The sequence below is a fragment of the Phocoena sinus genome, chromosome 3 (genome assembly GCF_008692025.1).
Source record: "Phocoena sinus isolate mPhoSin1 chromosome 3, mPhoSin1.pri, whole genome shotgun sequence".
Classification (NCBI taxonomy): Eukaryota; Metazoa; Chordata; class Mammalia; order Artiodactyla; family Phocoenidae; genus Phocoena; species Phocoena sinus.
In genome coordinates, this window is record NC_045765.1 from 98252524 (window position 1) to 98272546 (window position 20023).

Below are 20023 nucleotides of genomic sequence, written 5' to 3' on the forward strand. Positions count from 1 at the left end.
GCAACAAGATTTGTGCTTTTAATGAGCCTGGTCTAAATCATGGGTTTAATGCAGAACCAATTCAGTTAAACTTCAAGCTCTTACCGATTTTGCTGTAAATTTTTTTTTATAGTTCTAATGCTTAAGGGACTTTTGTCAAACTTTTTGGTGACAACTAGATCAAAAAAAACCCCACAGTTATTTGGCTCTACATCTCTCCAGAGCTGGCAGAGAACAGGAATTGCAGAATGCAACTGGCAGGGCCAAATACACACAAAGACAATGTAATAACATTTCAAAAGAACAGTTCCATGGGGTTCTTTGTTGGAAGTATTATTTTGTCTGCTTTCAGTGATTTACTGCTTTTTTTTTCTCCTTCTAGATTTCATTCCAGAGCTTAGAAAATAACAGAATTAGAAATGAGAAGAGAAAAAATACAATTCTTTATACCTTTCATAGACCACAAAACACATGCAGTATAAGACTAAAATAATAAAAAAAACTAACATCGGAATTTGTTGAAATGCTACATTTATGTGACTTTATTTTGTATTTAATTTAACTTATGCATTTATACTCACACTTAGTCCAGAAATGTTTTAAGTTTCTTCAATAATAGAGGAAAAGCAAAGTGATATAAATTTAAAAACCACAAAAGAAGGAAAAGCGAAAGTGGACATGTAATAGAATTAAAATGACCAAAGAAAATACGTTCATGAAAAGATGTACGATATTCTTAGCCTTTAGGGAAATTCAGATTAAAACCTCAGTGAGATATTATCACACATCTATTAAAATGGCTTAGTCATATGGTAGTTCTATTTTTAGTTTTTTAAGGAACCTCCGTACTGTTCTCCATAGTGCCTGTATCAATTTACATTCCCTCCAACAGTGCACGAGGGTTCTCTTTTCTCCACACCCTCTCCAGGATTTATTGTTTCTAGATATTTTGACAATGGCCATTCTGAGCAGTATGAGGTGATACCTCATTGTAGTTTTGATTTGAGGACACGGGGAGCGGGGAGGGGAAGCTGGGGCGAAGTGAGAGTAGCACTGACATATATACGCTACCAAATGTAAAATAGATAGCTAGCGGGAAGCAGCAGCATAGCACAAGGAGATCAGCTCGGTGCTTTTCGATGACCTAGAGGGGTGAGATAGGGAGGGTGGGAGGGAGGCTCAAGAAGGAGGGGATATGGGAATGTATGTATGCATATGGCTGATTCACTTTGTTGTACAACAGAAACTAACACAGCGTTGTGAAGCAATTATACTCCAATAAAGATGTATAAAGATAAATAAATAAACAAAATGGCTTAAATAAAAATACTGGCAATACCAAGTGCTGGTGAGACTGTAGAGAAAATAGACCTCTCACACATTGCTGGTGGGAACGCAAAATGGCGCATCCACTCTGGAAAACAGTATGGTAGCTTCTTATGAAGTTCAACATATACCTACCATATGAATCAGCAATATCACTCCTGATGTTTATCTGTAGAAATTAAACCTTATATTGACACAAACGCCTGTAGATGAAAGTTGATAGCAGTTCTGTATGTTAGTGTCCCACACTGAAAACCATCTAAAGCCTTCTAATGGGTGAGTGTACAAACTGGTACTGAGCAATAAAAAGGAACAAGATGCTAATACATGCAATACCTTAGATAAACCTTACAAACGATGCTGAGTGAAAGAAGCCAGTCTCAAAAGATTACATACTGTAGAAGTCCATTTATATGACAGGCTAGAAAAGACAAATACGGTGGTGGAAAACAGCAGAGGCTGCCAGTGTTTAGGTACAGGAAAGGTGTAATTGTTCTGAACCCTGATTGCAATGGTGATCACACAAATCCATACATGTGTTAAAATACACAGAATTGTACAACAAGTAGAAAAAACGTAAGACTAAAGTATTTAGGTTTCAAAGCTGGCTCCAGGTTTTATAATGGGAAAAAGAAAAGTTGTTCAGTTACATAATTTACAAGATACATAATGGAGAAAAAAATACTGCGAACTCTGAGGAAGTTCAACTACTATTTATGTTGATACCAGATGTGCCTTCACAAAGCGAACAATGTGTTAATCACACAATAAGGTCCTACATGAACAATGATGAGTTTCACTGAAATGTTTCATTTTGGGTGCCTCAATATAGGCAGATGGCATCATAGCAAAACACAGCTGAGTAAAATTAATTCGAGGTGTGTCAACTCCATGTAATCTAAGGAAAAAAAAATCCTTATTTTGCTCAATCTAGAGGTAAATTTTAACATAGCCTTTGAAGATGTAATCCAAGAAAAAAAAATCTTTAGTTTGCTCAATCTAGAGATAAATTTTAACATAGCATTTGAAGAATCTTCTATATAGCTTAGCTTTCAAATAATATTGGTTTCTAAAGACTACTTTTAATGATTACAAGCACAAAAAAATATAAAGGAAGGGCGGAGAAGGCAAGGGTGAAAGGGTGAGGTGTGGTCATTAAGATAGAAAGACATAAAATTAATTTTGTGGCACCTGTATCATCTCACTGTAGTCATAAAATGTGTGCAGGTATAAAACACCAACTTTCAACAGCATTTTTATGTCACAAATTTTAAATAAGAGAATAATGTTCCGTATAAGTGGCAAATGTTCAATCCAATTTAATAATTTAAATTCCCTATTCATTCATGTCACTTCAAAAAAGCTTAATTTACAAACTTAATCTGGGGAAAACACAATACAATATAATATACTTTAACATTAAGTGCTTCCTCTTGTGTTTTGGTTACACTGGACAGAAGAGAAATCTCCGGTTATCGTTTGACATTAAGCCTTGAATGTCATTGAAAGACATAAATATGTGTATATTTGTTGTCATGTCTTGGGAAATTCAGTACTTTACTCACTCTGGTAGAGGCAGTGTTGCTTTAGACTAAAACTAAATTGAAGAAAATTACATAAACCATACCAAATCTCTTGGAATTATCAAAGAGATAATGAGAATTTCAGAGGAGGTATATTACTATAGCAAAACCCTAATGCACGTGCACACACATTTGAAAATCATATGACAATAATTGAAAAATTTATGAATATCTTATAATCAAGAAATATTCCATAACTATTCTTTCACTTAAAAACTATCTTAAAGTATTTATTTAAAATGCCATTCCCTGAATGCTTCAGTGTATACCATTGCCATTTTGCCTAATGCATTTGAAATTATTTGCAGATCCTTATTTCTCAAAGATGAGCTCTAACTGTGTCAGCCCTTTCCTAGGCAGCAATTTTTTGACTCGTAGATCATTCTGATTCTAATGAGTTGGGAGTTCTATCTATTCAGTGCTATTGGGTTGGCTACAAAGTTTGTTCGGGTTTTTCCAAAACATTTAACAGAAAAACCCAAACGAACTTTTTGGCCAGCCCAATATTTTGTTTAAGGCTTCCTATTGCTAATCATGGCATTCCTTTAAAAAAAAAAAAAAAAAAGACCAGAAAAACCCTAAACTTAAATGTTATCATTTTTTTTTTGGAGAGCCTAACCATATGCACTCTTTGCCAACATGCCCTGAACAGACACACTGTGATATTTTGTCTAACTGACATCTTTTTCATGGTCAGCAAATTCTTCCCTGGGAAGGGAATTGGACACAACTCTTTCAGCTTACATGAGTACCATTTGATACTCTGAAGAAATAATGTAACCTTGAGGACGAATATCAAGTTATTGTACGGAGAATATTTTCTGTGATCTAGTGTGGGCCAGTGTAAATTTTTTAAAAAATGGATGTTTTGCTAATTCAGGACAGTGACAATTCAGAATGAATGCCAATCTAGGTGTCAAACTCAATGAACATATTGCCAGAAATATGTAAACCATTTAATAACTATGCTAGGAATGTAATATTTACTAATTGTATCAAAGAGGCAAATCTTATCAGTTTCTCTACATCTTACCTTACATCTTATATCTGTTAAAACACTTTCAAGGTTTCTCTGTTGCTCTAAGGAGAAAATTCCAAATTCTTATAACGGTATAAGATTTCCTCTAGGATCTATGTCCTTGTTACTTCTGTAGTCTAATCATGCCTTACTTCCCTATACCTACCCCATGCTGTAGCTGTCTACACCGTCTGAAGTAGCTGTTTTTTCATGCAGTTCTGCTTGTTGGAAGTACCCCTTCTCCCCTGTCTGCGTGGCAAACTCTTCCAAGTCCATCAGAACTAGCCGCTTTGGTCATTTCTGTGCAGCCTCTTCTATGGCAGGTTTAGGTGTGATATTTGTCTTGCTCCACAACATTCTGTGTCCAACTCTAAAGAGAAACCACGACATTGTTTTTATCCAATCATTTACATGCCAGTTGCTCTCACTACACTGAATTTTTGGAGAATAGGAATTTAATTTTTAAAAAATCTTTGTATCTTATCAGACTGTCTGGTGTATAGTTGACGCTCAATAATGTTGACTGAATTAAATGTGTGTGGCGGTGGGAATGGCAGGAGGGCATTGTGCTGAAGATGAGGGAGAGGAAAGGTACGCACCAAACAGCTTTCCCTCTGAGGACTAATTTGAGAAGACTCAATACACAGCTGTGAGAAAGATATAGCAGGTGAGAATTTTGACTGGGATTTATGAACTGTGCCCAGAGAACAGCAGGATTTTAAAGGCCGTATGGACGTAAGTGTTCCATAATGTTTTAGAAGTGAAAACAAAAATGAGGAGTCATTAACATGTCCACACCTTCCAGTTTGACTCTTGAATTAATTTGCCCATTTTGCTTTTTTAAAAGCAATTTACGCTGTGTAAACTGCTATGAAATTTCTCTGTGACCTTGGGAAAGTCATTTAATATCGCTAGGCCTCAAAATGCTTATCAAAGAAATGAAAGGGATTTAGTATTCACACTAAACCAATATTTTGTTCTTCATTGACATCTTAATAGTTTAATGAAAGCCATATTTTATAGGCTTAGTACATAGAATCTGACTTCGTTTTGTGACTTAATTGATGGGCTGCTCAATAATATCCCAAACCAACTAGTTTTTTTCCCCCCGCATTGGCTTGTTACAATATTTAACATTCCCACCCAGATTTGTTTGGGTTCAAGGTTATCCCTATAAGGATCTCTTTAAAATACCAACAAACTGTCTAGAGGATAGACATATAAACTCATTAATACATATTCAATATGGATTAATGATCTTTAAAACTTAAATCTGATTGGATCACTGCCTTACTTAAAATCTTCCCAATGCACATAGGATAAAGAGAAACTTCTTATTGTGGTCTTTGAACCCTAGAAATTCAACTTTCACCTCCCTATCCCCCTCTCCAGACTCATCCCCATCACTCTCCACCAGCTCTTTTTTTTTTTTTGCGGTACTTGGGCCTCTCACTGCTATGGCCTCTCCCGTTGCGGAGCATGGGCTCCGGACGCACAGGCTCAGCGGCCATGGCTCACGGGCCCAGCCACTCCGCAGCATGTGGGATCTTCCCAGACCGGGGCACGAACCCGTGTCCCCTGCATCGGCAGGCAGACCCTCAACCACTGCGCAACCAGGGAAGCCTTCCACCAGCTCTTTTAGTCTCCGGCAATCACCCTGCTACTGCTTGCTGTTCCCCTCACCAGTTTTTCCTAGACGGCCGTAGTGAGCACCTAGTTATCTTTGGCTTGCCACTGAATTGCTGCTTTCCTGGGGCAGTGTTCGCTGACCTTCAGGACTAAGTCACGTCCTCCTGTTCCAGACTCCCAGAACACCATGTGCCTCTGTGCCACTGGCTTCACAGCACTTCTACGATTATCAGATTACTGTCTGTCTTCCTCACTTGATCATAAACTCCCTGAGGACAGGGATTATGTCTGCTTTTGCTTACTGTTACATCCTTACTGCCTATCATGATCCCTAGTACAGTACCATGCCCTCCATAGATATTTGTTGAATGAATGAAGGAATAAAGGATTAAATGAATAAATAAATAAATATATCATCAAACCAATCAGCTCTGAGCCTTAAGAAGGCACAGAACTTTGTGGAATGAGATTAAACATAGATTAAAAAGCAAAGCTTCCCAGTGGCCTACTAGGATCCCTACTTCTCCCTCAGCCTGTATCCTTTCTCCCTCTTCTAACCCTCCCCTTTTTGTTCATCCCATTTCAGCACAGTGGCCTTCCTGTGGCTCGCCAAACACATCAAGCAGACACTGACCTGGGGGCCTTTGTGCATTGGCCTGTCCTCCTATGAGCTTTTTTTTTTTTTTTTTTTTTTTTTTTTTGCGGTACGCGGGCCTCTCACTGTCGTGGCCTCTCCCGTTGCAGAGCACAGGCTCCGGACGCGCAGGCCCAGCGGCCATGGCTCACGGGCCCAGCCGCTCCGCGGCATGTGGGATATTCCCGGACCGGGGCACGAACCCGTAGGCGGACTCTCAACCAGTGCGCCACCAGGGAAGCCCTCTCCTATGAGCTTTCCTCCAGACTTCCTCATGGCCAACTTCTAGTTCATGGGGAGCATAATTTTCTTCCCACATTCAGCACCCCTACAGTCCTCATCTTCCCTACCATGCTTTACTTTTCTCTTTTGCATACCATATTATCTGCTGATATCCTATATAATTTATTCATTTATTATATTTATTATTCTCTTTCTGTTTCCCTTATAATGTAAGCTTCTTGGGGCCAGGGATCTCTGTTTGGTTCACTGATATAACCCAAATACCTGTTTGGAACACTGCCTGACGACATATGGTAGCTCGACAAGTATCTGTTGAACGAGTGAAGGGAAGGACGTGGGCAGGAACATTGTCTACCTGAAGCGTAGAATGGAAACTACCAAGCAATCACCAGTCACTAGATTTCTGATGGAGGGCAACAGGAGAAAGGTAGCATTTAAAAGACCAAATTATCCACTCCTCCATTTTACATTAGGCCTAACACTGCTTTTAAGTTAATGAACATTTATAGAGAAAGATTGTAATCTACTCCATATTAATTTATCTAATAGATAAGCGAATGGGAATGGCTATGCTTTTGACAAAAGAGAGGTTTCTGCCTTTGAGTTCTCCTGTGTAAACATGGCAGATGGTTATATAAACATAGTACTTAAGAACTGTATTTGGCAAAGAAACAAGAAATATTCTTACAGGGACATTCTGCACTTTTCTTTATAAGAACTAGAGAATTGTGTAAAGACATGAAGTTCCTTCCCCTCCAGTTTGTGAAAAGTGAGTATCTACTACCATGTTCACCTGACTCAACCAGATTACCAAACTGATCAAGCCTTCTTGCTTTTGCTCCAGTTGGATAACGTTGACAACTTTGATGTTTATTACCTTTATACTTAGGAGAAATGTATTTGAGCTTTATTCTTTAACGTGGACACTATGTTTGATATTTAACACTTGAAAATGTGGATTCTCATGAAGCACAAAAAGGAAAGAAAAAATAATGAGAGTAACCCGAAAGCATTTTAAGTAATACAACACCTTTAAGAGGGAAATTGTGGAAATTTTCCATTCAGTGGAAAATCTTAACTAAGTTGGGTTTAAAAACCAATTGTATCAGACTTAGAGGAGGTTAGATAATTTTTAAGGTCAAACTTGAAGTCACAAGGAAGATAATACAGACTTTATTCTCAAGTACAGCTGCCAGGAATGTATTTAGCCTATTAATAAACAGATAAAGAAGGATCTTTTGTTTCTTCTACTGTTGCTCTTGTTCTTTGAATCCTTACATGATTTCTCTGCCCACACTTCCTCTAAGCTGTTTTCTCCCAAAGGATGGTTTTACGTGGTGGTTTTCCTCCTACATCCCTCCCCCCCGCAGTCTTCAATCTTTCTAAAAGAATAGGAAGAGAAAGAGAACTAGTCATATACGGTTAACAATGCTATCTTCTTAATGAAATTATTTAGGCTACTGAAGTCCTCTCTATCCATGCTGTAGTTGTAAAAATTATTTGCATTACATTTTCTTATGACTCTTGTTATGTTGGCATTTGTATCTCTTATTTTATAGGAAGATTTCTAATTGAAGTCCAATGGTCTAGATTTCAAGTATCTAGGCAACGACTCTTGTTATATAATGGATATTTAAAGCATTACATCAGAAAAAGACCAAACCAAAAAAAATAAAGCTGCAGGTAGGTGGGGTCATGAGATATGTGCCTCGAATCCAAGAGCTGCAAACCTTGTTATTCAAAATACTGGAGAAGTGGGAAAGCTTCATTCTCTCCACCAATTTTAAAGAGTGAACAAGCTTAACCCACTGAACAAAACTCTGAAATGTTTCTAATTCCCTTACTATCAATGAAGGTAGACCAGAGAATGCGGAGAGAATTTTACCTTAGGGAAATGTACTGCCGTGCACTTTCAGTAACTGTATAGTCCATTTCTGCCTCTATGCTTGGAAATTAACAGCATGTTAACAGGACTATTGCCTACACTGTGGCACTGTCTGCTTAGGATTAGGCCATTAAATATTGATGGAGATAATTATACCTGCACTTGAACATCAGAAAGATGGAACTAAGAGTAGTTTAACTGCCATTTGTCTTTCTGCTTGGTAAATAGAGGGCTGTATTTTAAAGTACAGAATAGGTATTACCATGTACTCAGTTCCATAGCCAAAGCATCATTGACTAGAAACTGTGGCTTGTAAAAATGTTATAGTAAAATTTAAATGAAACAATTCAGCTGAGCTTTGTTGGAATTTACTGAAATAGAATGTGATAGAACTGAGCCTTAAGAACATGCAAGCAGGATTTCTTGCCATTTATCTAGTTATTTTTAAATTTTAAAATGATAGTCACAAGTATTATGGTAAGAACTGCTGTAGTATTTTGTGTGTTTTATAATCTAGAGGATTTCTTATACTTTTACCAAATAATGCCTTAGACAGCCTGCTGACTAATAAGTCTCTAGGACTTACTCTATTGCATTGCAGTTTGTCATGTTAAGTGTCTGTCTTCCTGACCAGTTTGTGATTTTCTTGAAGGCTTAGGTCCTTTTCATCATCCTAAACTCAGTGTCCAGCACAGTACTTAATACAACCTATGTAAATCAATAAATATGAGTCGAATTTAGTTTGCAGCATCATCCTTCCCCTTGATATTCTTTTTTTTAATAGAATTTTTAAAAATTAATTAATTAATTTTTGGCTGTGTTGGATCTTCGTTGCTGCATACAGGCTTTCTCTAGTTATGGTGAGCGGGGGCTACTCCATTGTGGTGCACGGGCTTCTCATCGTGGTGGCTTCCCTTGTTACAGAGCACGGGCTCTAGGTGTGCGGGTTTCAGTAGTTGTGGCACGTGGGCTCAGTAGTTGTGGCTCGTGGGCTCTAGAGCACAGGCTCAGTAGTTGTGGCTCATGGGCTTAGTTGCTCTGCGGCATGTGGGATCCTCCCGGACCAGGGCTTGAACCCGTGTCCTCTGCATTGGCAGGTGGATTCTTAACCACTGCACCACCAGGGAAGTCCCCCCACTTGATATTCTTACCCGGTTATAGAAATATCTCATCTGACAGAACTGAATAAAACTAGCTTTGAACACTCTGCTGAGGCTTTAGGAGACAGTTTAGATTATTGGTAAAAACATGGTCCTTCGTGACAAGCAGGCTTGTGTTGGGATCGAGGCTCTATCACTTACTAGCATGTGATTTTGGCAGAGTATTTAAAATTTTTTACCGTTAACTTTTCCATTAGTAAGACAGGGATAACAATGTCTACTTCTTAAGCTGTTCTGACAATAACTGAAATAATGTATTTAAGAGATCTATCCACAGTGCCTAGAACACCATAGACTTTCAATGGCAGTAATTACTTTTTTTAAATTACATGTAAAAATAATTGGGGCTACTTTAAGAATCTGTCCAATGAGTCTGTCTTTTAATTAAAGCATATCACAGAGCAACAGTATCTGGAATATGGCAACAATGCTGGGGCAGTATTTGTTTAATTAAAATGACTTTCAATATTGTTTCTTTTATGCTTACATTTTATCTATGTATCCATCTATGTATCTACCTATCTACCTTCAATATTCTTAGCCTGTGTGCCACTAATGACTTGATGGATAAATTGAGCCAACCCCAAATTAAATCAGAGCACATCTCATGATTTGGTGAACACTGTTGTTATGGACTGAACTGCATCCCCTCATGTTGAAACCCTAACCCCCAGTACTTCAGAATGCGACTGTATTTGGCTTAGGGCCTTTGAAGAGATAATTAAGTTTAAATGTTAGGGTGGGCACAAATCCAATTCGACTGGTGTCCTTGTGTGAAGAGGAGCTTAGGACACACAGAAGAGACTCAAGGAATGCACATGCATGGAACCAAGTCCACGTGAAGACACAGGGAGAAGAGGGCCATCTGCAAGTCAACAGCGAGACCTCAGAAGAAATCAACCCTGCTGACCCCTTGATCTTGGACTTCTGGCCTCCAGCACTATGAGAAAATAAATTTCTGTTGAGTCACCCAGTTTGTGGTATCTCGTTATGACAGCCTGAGCAAACTAATACAACTGTGAACAGTAAGCCAAATCCAATTCAATTTTAATTTGACAGAAACTGAATCAAACAAATAATTTTTAAAATTTACCCAAAGGAGCAAATTCATTAAGGCTGATTCTAAGTGCATTCTGGCATATGTGAGGTGGAGAATTACAAATGCATTTCTTTTGGACCATTTTTTTAAATTCTTATCTACCTGTTCTCAGGAAAGAGCCTCCGTTGCTTGACATACGAGCGCACAAATACTCTGAATGAAACCTACAGAAATGTTCAACATGTCCATCTTAACAGACCCTCATGGTGGAATGAGTCATATTCTCACTCATTTTATTGTTACATTCATTGACTAAGCCAAGAGTGTTACTTAAGATACATTAAAGTCACATATTAAAAACTAGAAACCATTTTCTTTCAAAATTTTTTTGAGAAATGCATAATGCATATTCAATTTTATAATTGCTTTTTTTCCCCAACTACACCAAATTTCTACTGTCAAAGCTAGAAAACCTCTGTAGAACTAAGAGAGCTAAAATTTTACTTCGAACTTTCTTCTAAGTAGACAGAGTTTCATTCACAACCAGATAAAGATATCTTAGTATCCTACTTATTGCAATAATAGACCGGATGGATTCTTGGTAAAACCTGAGTATTTTTAAATGCTCTATATGTTCTAGTTCTAAATTGCATGTTTTAAGCATATTGCTTTGAAATCCTGAAAAAAATGCATACTGAATTTTGATGTGTTCTAAAACAGTCATGAAAATTAACATCTTCCTTCAGCCCAGGGCCAAACAGATTTTTTTGCAGGGCCAAATTAGAATCTGCCTACAGGCTTCAGATAAAAAAAGGTAGCAAGCAGGCAACTTTTTAAAGTCAGAAAAGGCAAAGTAATCTTACATGGCTATCTTTTTTGGTAATCTAAGTAGCTGGGGAAGGGAATAATCTTTTAACTTAACCCTAACCCTCCAGAGTATGTGGATGGTAATAGATTTTTTCCAGGACATAGGCAGGCATAATGGTACTTTACATCCTATTGGCAACAAATTGTTTTAATATAGAAATATAAATTACTGGGAGTGAAACGTGTAGGGCATGTTAACTAGGTATTCTCCTTACATATTTTTTGTTAGAGTTTACATCTGAGCAGGTCTAACTTGTCATGTGGAGTTGGGAGGTCAGAAACCAGAATCATGGATTACTAATTGCAGATTGCTATTTCTACCAGCTCTGAGATTCCAAAGGTGATACTCCATAGGTGATAGACATTTACTCTTCTCGCTGCTGCAGATGGAAACCCTTCTTGTAGAACTGATTTCCAGCATTGTGTTCTGCTGGGTCCTTTAGTGGGTCACTTCTTGGTTCACTCTGATCAGCTGTTTCACAGTTTTATATTCCTTTCTAGGCTGCTGAAGAGTTTCTTACAAGGAGAGCCCAGAAGGGAATCAGCTGGCCAGCCAGCCAGGATGTTTCCCGTACAACAGTATATTATGGCCCTTTACAAAGCCGCTAAAATGGGAATCATTCTTTTGCAGTTCGGCCATCAGATTACAGTTCTAACGCTTGGGGTGTTGGCCATATCCAAATTAAGACACCCTTAGAGTTAATGAGATCTCTGTCTTCTCTGGAGTCCCCAATGATACTGGCCTGCAGGATGGTCATTTTAACTGGCCGAGTAAGAAGTACTGAAACCTCATTGCAATCTTTTCATCTTCCTTTAAATCCTTTTCCAGGGCAGTTACCCCTGGCAGGCTAAGCTCTAAGGGGTTGATAAAATACCCCACTTGTTCTCCATTGCACTCATTTTATTTGATGTGCTGACACAGTCAAATGACTCCTCAAAGACATCATGTTGGCTGCAGTTTCTCCCTCCCCTCCTGCCTCCAATCTTTGTATTTTCTAAGCTGCTTCAAATCTTTGAGGAGTGAGTCCTAGGGGAAAACCAGAGTACTTAAATCTAGTGGACTGGGGTTACACAAAAAAATATGAAATTGTAATTATGTTATTCTTGGGTTGGAACTGGGGAAACATGAAATTCTTTGTCTAGGAGTACCCAGATTATGAATATAATGAACTGTAATAGAATCTCATGATCTGTCAGTCAACACCAATACTCTTGGTGTGCTAGCTGTGGAGGAATTTTATGATGAGAATGATCAGATCTAGTTTATCAAGAAAGATGCAGTACAAATCTCTGATTCACAGTCCATCTATTAGAAGTTTGAGAAACTATTTGTCAACCTCTGTGTTAATATGTCTGATGAACACACTCACTGGATTAAATGCTGAGGGGGGTGGTTTATACATTGCTAGTTCTACAAAATACAAGAATCTCTACAGATTATCCTAACCCATCCCCCCTCCAGTGAATGAATTATGCTTGCTAGTTATTGAGATGAAAAAAATTTCTCTAAACCTTTTGAAAATCTCTCTTTGGAAGACTCTGTTTGACCTAACTTATAGTTCTATGTCTGACAGTGCTCAATTAATGCTAAAAAAAAAAAAAAAAAAAAAAAACCAAAACCCTAGATAAATGTTTAGGGCTGAAGAAAAGAGGAACACACATTCTCTCTTGCTCCCTCCGTTACCTTCTCTGTCTCCTTTTCCGATACCAGATTATGAAGAAAAAAAGTATGTAAATGACTGAACATTTAGCATTAATGTATATTAAACCTATTCACTATGTGCCATGTACTGTGTAAGGAGCCAGAGAAAGAAAGAAAAGTAAGGTACTGTTTTTGCCCAAAGTCTAATGGAATAAATAGAAAGAAAAAGAGAATGTATCAGAAAGGACATAGTGTGAAGAGTAGGAAAATGAATAAATCAGAAATCATAATGGAAATGTAACCATGTGGAAGGAAAGGAAGTTTTCACAAAATACTCTAAAAATGTAGAAAAAATTGATTTTTTAAAAGCCTAGAACAATTCATAATGAGGGAAATTATATTTTTTGCCCTATAAAAAAGCTTGCAATTCTAATCTATTATAGTAGGACTTGTGTTGTTTACTAGCTTTTGTTTTTATAAGATAATGAATTGTACTCATCTCCCTTGTGATTTGGAGCATAAGTTTTCATATATGAGAGATGTAACAGTAGAGTAGAAACATTAGCTGTTCTAAACAGAGATCATCTTAGCAACGTTGGTCTTATTAGCTCAAAATAATAATTCCAAACTATAGAAAGAGTGAAAAAAAATTGAACAAGGAAATGAAGCTAAGCAGAATTCTGTTATGATATGTTCCTTTTGACCATTGATGTTAACTTGGAGGCTGTAATCAACACTATTTTGTTTCTATCCAATGTCCCATTTTGAGCCCTAGTCATGTTAAATATCTAGAGACAGGTAGTCAGAGGCAGAAATCGGATGAAGTTGGACACTTTCAAAATTTGGAAAAGAAAGCTATGGTAAAGAAGTATTTTCTAAAGTATTCACAGCAAAGATCTTTTAATTACAACTCAGCAGGTAAAAAATAGTTTCTAATAAATCCCTTACAAATACATTGCCATATTTAAATTTGGGTGGCAAATGTTATTAGTTAGTTTACCAAGCACTGCCCAAACCCACTTCTTTGGAACTCAAAACGATTAATGAAACACACACGTGTTTGAGATTCTGGGATTATGATAGTATTCACAGTATAGGATTGATGATGCTCAACTCTTACCAATAACACATTCATTCACGCCTGTATTCATTCATGCATTTTGTATGGTACTATACTTGAGGGTACAGAGAGGAACATGGCACAGTTCCAGACCGCAAGAAACCACACCCTTTTAAAGGAGATGACATCACCATGGTTTGGAAGTGCTCATTCTCTTTCATTATATATACAAAATGTGGAATGATGGGTAAGAAGGTTTGGAAGTTAGAAGCCCTGTCTTTGAGTCCTTCTTTTACTGGTTAATAGCTGTGTTCCAAGCAGGGCAGATTCCCATCAGTAAAATCAGGTAGTAATTTGCTCATTGAGGTAAGGGGATTGTATGTAATAATCCCTGTGATTCAGTTAGTACCGGAACTGGAACATTCAAATTGATCAAAAAATATTAGCTATTATTATCATCATATTATTTGAATCTGGACAACAATGATTTTTCCTTTTTGCTCAGAAAAACGCTAAGCAACTTATTTATGAATACACAGGTCATAGGTGAAAATACTGGGATTCAAACTCAGGTTTCAGTGCCGAGTGATTTACATGCTCAGTAATTTTTCTTTCTACTATATTAGCTCTCTTCTGAAATAGCTTCATTTCTAAGACTTCCTTGAAAGGATAACACTTATAATTAATATGGAAAAATCATCCTGTAGTTCTTTCTAAATCTTCTTTTCGCTTATTTTGCTAAATCTTCTGTAAGAGTTATTCTTTTTACTCTTTCACAGAAATATTTATAATATTGCAGCATACTTGTTATTAAATAATGAATAATCATTATTAAAAAACGTTATTCATTTTTGCCCAACAAAATATCACATTTTGGACCCAGCAACTTTAGACCCTTGATTAACTCTTCTTTTGTAGCTACTAAAAGTATTTTTTTAAAAAGTCTTAAGAAAAGATGTCAAGCATGTACTAAAGCTTTATCAGTTCTGTTTTCAGGCTAGAGTATTTTTTTTTAACTGCTAAGTTATACACCCCATTGGAATCCATTACCGTGGCAGGTTTTTCTAGGCAAATAGCACACCAGAGGGATGTTTGGCTTTGAGTTTTCTTCTTTCTGATTTAGTTTATTCTTTGGTTGCTAATTTGCATTTTTTCTATGAAAAAGATTAGAATTATAATACATATGCAAACGCATAAAGAAAAGGAAGACCTGTGACCCCCCCCCCCAACAGTATGAACTTGGGCAAATTAATGTCACCAATTTCTGCCTCAGTTTAAACATCTGTAAAAGGGGGTAATAATTTCTACTATAAAGGTCTGTTTTGAGGATAAAATGTGATGATGTTCTGGAGGTGGCCGATTGTTAATTATTCAGGAATTTTGTGAGCTGGGTCTTAAAATCTACGTAGTTTAAAATTGGCATGAGGGAGTATTTACATAATGGAAATTGGCAAATTCTATAAATTAGAGCTTTCCTTTTCCTTCCTGGAGAGCAGGTTTACCAGCACATCACTGGGTAGTCCTTGTAAACTGCTTAGTAAAGTTTTAGGCCTACATTAAGAATTCAATATTCTTAGTTCTTAAAAGTACGATTATGATGTTAATTCAGAAATCTGCATAGGAGCATTTTTCTTCATTATCTCTCCAAAGGCTTGTACCAGTTTATACCTTTATGCTAACAATAAAGATGTCAAGATATTTGTATTAAGAAACCTACCCCTTAGTACCTGCACATAGGAATCAATTAAATAGGAATATGCCGAGTTTCATGAGAGAAAACTTCTCATTAGTTGATAACCAAGAGACCTTAATGAAATGGAGATGCACAAATACTGCTGGTTGCAGGTCATTGTAAGCTTCTTGTATTATTCCTTCTCTTTGGTAGCAACACATAAAATATTTCATGGATTAATCTGAGCTAAGACTAACACTAGAAAACAAATATTTTCTAAGCATAACCTGCCACCTCATCTCTGTGTTCATCTGTTGGCTTCTATTACTTTTGTTTCTTCTATGAAAGAATTTTGCTTACCTGGAAGTAAAGTGTTTGAAAAATCACATACAAATTCAAAATATGTTTTTAATGATAGGTCCATGGCTTGACTCTGTAGAGAGCATCCATATATCAAATACCTTCATGGTTCTGTCTTCTACTTGATCTGGACACAGGAAAAGCAGGATTCCAGGCAGAGGAGAGCAGTTTCCCAAACCTCACTTGTACAAGTGATTAGAGGCCACTGTTTGAATTCACATTTAGAGGGTAAACTCAGAAATGGGCCACATTTTTAGTAGGACTGCTTCTACAAGAAGGGATGAGGGGATCTGCTACAGCGAGATAGCAGATGTTGGGGAGAGGAAACTCCCCATTTAGATATGAAATAGAGGAAAGGGTACGGAGAATAAATAAAGCATGTCAAAGGATGTTGAAGGAGTATTTATAGTCAATATTGACTGACAGAAAAAAATTTGATCAAGGCAGTTTTATTTTTGATGAAGTTTCTGGGAAAGTTGTTGCTCAGATCCTGTTACATTTCTTTTATCTTCCTAACATGCTATTGGTCTATATAGTTTTATCTTTATTATATACCTAATATACAAATTGAATAAATGTATAACATATGGCTTTTCTTTTTTCTGATTGTAAATGTTTTATAATTTAAAACATTTTAAAATTTCAAGAAATAGAGGAGTGTATGAAGTGTATATAATCTCATACCTCAGATAAAACTACTGTTAAAATTTGGGTAATAATCTTTTAGACTTTTTAAAAACAAACACATTTATTCAAATACATACATACATGTATACATTCAAATACATACATTAGCATACATATGTATTATTGTTCATTTGCTTGTTTATTTTGAATATGGGACCATCCTATTCTAAAAACTTGCTTTTTCATTTAGGATAGGTTGGTTATTATTCCATATCAGGACATGTAGACGTTTTCATTATTTTTCATAGTTATATAGTATTCTGCTGCTTGTATACTCCATCATTTTTATAACTAACATAATGACTGAAATTTAAGTGTTTCTAATTTTTCAACAATAAAAACAATGGCCATTCCTATGTATATTTCTATCTTATATTTATATACAATTGTACATTCATGGGTATGTCTGTAGAATAAATACCCCACAATGGATTACTAATTCCTGCTTATAAGTCTCACAGTAACCTTGCAAGGTAAGGTTACCATTATTATGCTCATTTTATTGATGAATGAACTAAAGAGTACAAAGGTTAAATAGCTTATCCAAAGTCATGTTGCTAGTAAGGTGAAGAGCTAGGTTGCATACTTGTACCGTACTTATACAGTCCAACTACAGAGTGCTATATACAAAGCTGTCTGTCATTATTTCTTCTTCTTAGTATTTCGTTTATTCTCATATTTTAACATTTCTGAAGCCAGAATCCATCCCCACACTGATGCCATTTTATCATTGTCAACCAGGTAGCACATGATGTAGATGTCATTGCTGACATATGTGCACCTAGGTTGTTATTAGTGGTTCTGTGACTGAACACCTGTAACCCCCCAACAAGCTATTTAAGGACCTTGGCGGAATGGATATGAATCCTGGTTGTGGTCTGAAAATCTTTTGAAACCTTCATTTAAGTAAAAAAAGTGCCAGTAACAAAAGTTGCCAAATGGGTATCAAAAGCCTGTAAGAAAACTCTAGAGATTAGCAGCGAATTTTATAAAGAAATATTGCATCACCAACAAGCTTGATGAAATAGTGAATAATATTTGGCAGAAAAATGCAGACATTGTTAACTATGAGTCAAAAAGTTTTCAAGAAGAATTGGACTGTAAATGTAAAGAATCTCAACCAATTGATTTAATTTATATATTCAATGTTATGCACGCAGAGGAGTGATATGTGATAAAGTACAGATCTAAATGTAAAAAAGCTCTTTGAGAGAGTAAAAATAAAAATTATAAATGGCAAGAAAATGGTGTACATAGTATAATTCACAGGTTTTTTTTTCTTCCTCTTGGATATATATAATGTAACAGTGCCCCTCATAGTAGCTTTTTAGGATTTAGTGAAATATATTACTACCTTATGAAGTTGTTTTAAGAATGACTCTAAACACTTAGAACAGTGTCTAATATACGATGAGCATTTGATAAATGATAGTTATTAAAAATATTTAATAGAAATTGCAAATTTTCCTCCCCAAATGGTGAATCAATTTATAATACCAATTTAACAATTTTATTATGGTAATTTATAACCTAAAACATAATTTGGTATAATTCTTCATCAAAAAAAAAAAAAAGCTATTATCTCAAAGCTATCATATGTGACCATGTATCTTTGGATGCAGATAAAAGAAGTAGTTAAGTTTGATGAAAGTTTAAAAAACTCCAAAATACACCATCTGTATTGTCTATAATCACTTAATTCTCACCTATTATTTCCTCAAATAGATGTTGAAGATTTCTGGGTTACATATGGGAATGAAGATTGAACTTTCACCAATGTTTCTTTGACCTCTAGCTAATAATAATAAGTTTTTAAAAGATAACATATTTTAAAAATTAAAAAAAAATTAAAGGAAATTTCTTGGAGGCTCATATTAAAAAAATAGCAGTGAGAACATATTATATAACTGGACTCAGGAATATTTTGATATATATGAAATCAATCAGCTTTTCCATGGAATGAGGTTTTTTTAGGGGAGTGGGGACTTTGATACTTTATTGATTCAGTTTCCTGATCAATGCAAACTTGACACTGCACTTTGACTTTAAGATATTGGAGTTGTTTCTCCCTACTCAGTTTATTTCTCAGGGGTGTTAAACTGCTCTAGGCAGGAATTAGAGAAATAAAAGAAGTTTTTAAATAGATACAACTGAAAACTTTCTACCTGTTATTTTCTCATGGGGCATCTCCTATTGAGATCATATTCTTATGATTTCTTTAGAACCAGGAGTGCCTGATTTCCTAACTTTCATGTTTTGAACCTAGGAATCACAATAGGAAGACGTTGCAGGAAAGATTCTGAATCTCCTTAACTTTCTGTGAATACTTTTTGTCTCCACCCATTAATTTAGGGTGTAAAATATGGCTTCCATGTCTGATATAGAAAATTGATAGTTTTCTCTTTTTCTTCCCCATCAGGAAACATTTCCTAACCTTTTGGAGTCACTGGAAGGTTTGGTCTTAGTCGCTCTTAGCAGACGTCTCTTCAGGCTTTGTGTGGGCCATGCTGCGGGCACTATCACTAATCGTGCTGCAGGCCATGGCCCACTTGCAGGGCTGACACACTTTCACTTAAAGATCCTTGAAAGAATGAATGGAACATTGGTCACCTCCATCCATTTGCCACACAGCTTCCACAAGGCTAGAAGAGCAGAGTCTGCAGGCACAGGTGAATTTCTATAAAAGAGTCAGAGCAAGTCAGAAGGAACCTTTGGTTAGGGACAAAGTTTATTTTCTGGATAACTTGTGTTTTCATAAATCTCATAAGAGAAGTTACATAAACATTCAGACTTTCAAGACAATTCTTAAAAATTTGTGCCTGTTGCCATCTCCAAGAAAGTCAGAATTCTGTTGGGAAACGTAGAAAGTATATGAAATGCAATATTCACATCTCTAGATATTCACCACTTATTGCAAATATAATCATGAATGAGAAACTTTATTTCGCATCATGTGTTGAAGTTGCTTGCTGCCATAATGTCGTCTCATTCAGTCATCTCTTAAACCTCTGCTCTCAGAGTTGTTTGTAGATATCCTAAGGGATGGACAGGTCCAATTCTGATTGTTGCGAAATTATTGCAATGTGAAGCTTTTAGTTGTTCCTGGGGCTGAGGAAGAAGTTTACTTTATCTTCATGAGGGCAGCTGACAACTGGGTCACCTTTGGATGCCCGCATCAAATCCAAGAGATTACCATACCTACACAGAGAACAGCATGGTGCTGCTTACCTGAGTAGGGG